Source organism: Psammomys obesus, unplaced genomic scaffold (assembly GCF_907164565.1).
Source record: "Psammomys obesus unplaced genomic scaffold, mPsaObe1.curated_primary_1811, whole genome shotgun sequence".
In the NCBI taxonomy this organism is placed as follows: domain Eukaryota; kingdom Metazoa; phylum Chordata; class Mammalia; order Rodentia; family Muridae; genus Psammomys; species Psammomys obesus.
Window position 1 is genome coordinate 3,953,588 of NW_026589447.1, and position 957 is coordinate 3,954,544.

Genomic DNA, 957 nt, shown 5'->3' on the forward strand with positions numbered 1-957 from the left:
ACATGTTCACCATCCTCATCCATTATGAAAATGATAATTAAAACTACTATTGAGATTACATCTTATACCAGTCAGAATAAACAAGATCGATAAAACAAATGTCATCTCCTGATGGTAAGAATATAGGAAAATAGGAACATTAATCCATTGATGGCTGTGGAAATGCAAATTTGTACAGCCACTTTGGAAATCAGTGTGGAGTTTTCTAAGGAATCTGGGAATAGGTCTACATCAAGATCCAGCTATATCACTCTTGGGTATATATCCAAAGGACTCTACAACCTACAACAGAGTTGGGTTGGTGGGAATTTCTGGGAGAAGTTGGGGGAAGCAAAAATGATGATTAGAAAATGGTGTATGAAAAAAATACTTTCACTGCCCCTAGAAACATTGTGGGTGCGGCTGCTGTGTCACATCAGCAGGTAGCCAAGAGGAGAACAGGTATGTGTTCTGACTTATGAATGCATGATTAGTAGCTTAACATTCCCTGAACAAAGTGAGCCTGAGACTACACCAGTCAAGGGAGCTCAGACAGAGAGCTAGCCTATGATGACTACCAGTCTGGTTTTGCACAGGCTCAAGAGCTCCCAGAACCAGGAGCAAACTGATGACTAGGACTAAGTAGCACCTGCTACTTAGGCCCCCAGGTGGGAATGAGCCCAAGACAGATAAGCTCATGGGGTCACTAAGGCAGGCCAGGTAAAGAGAAAGCCTAAGATGACCTCCAGGCCAGTGCCATGGTGTATAGATAGGGAGCTAGCCTAAGTCGACTACCAATTGGGTACAGTGCAGGCCTCGGTGTGAGGATGGGGGTAGACCATGATTGAGATGATCCATGCCCAGTGCTATAATGCACAAGAAAAACATAGCACTCTTGAGACCACTCTTGAGATGACTCTGAAAACTCAAAGACCACAGGCTTCAGTAAGAGGAGCAAGTAAATAGTAGAAAAATAGG

At 43.6% G+C, this 957-nt stretch overlaps 1 pseudogene; it reads left to right on the forward strand.

Annotated features, from left to right (window-relative positions):
• The first annotated feature begins 374 nt into the window (after positions 1-374).
• Positions 375-485, forward strand: LOC129675058 (small nucleolar RNA SNORA17; annotated as a pseudogene).
• Positions 486-957: the final 472 nt, after the last annotated feature.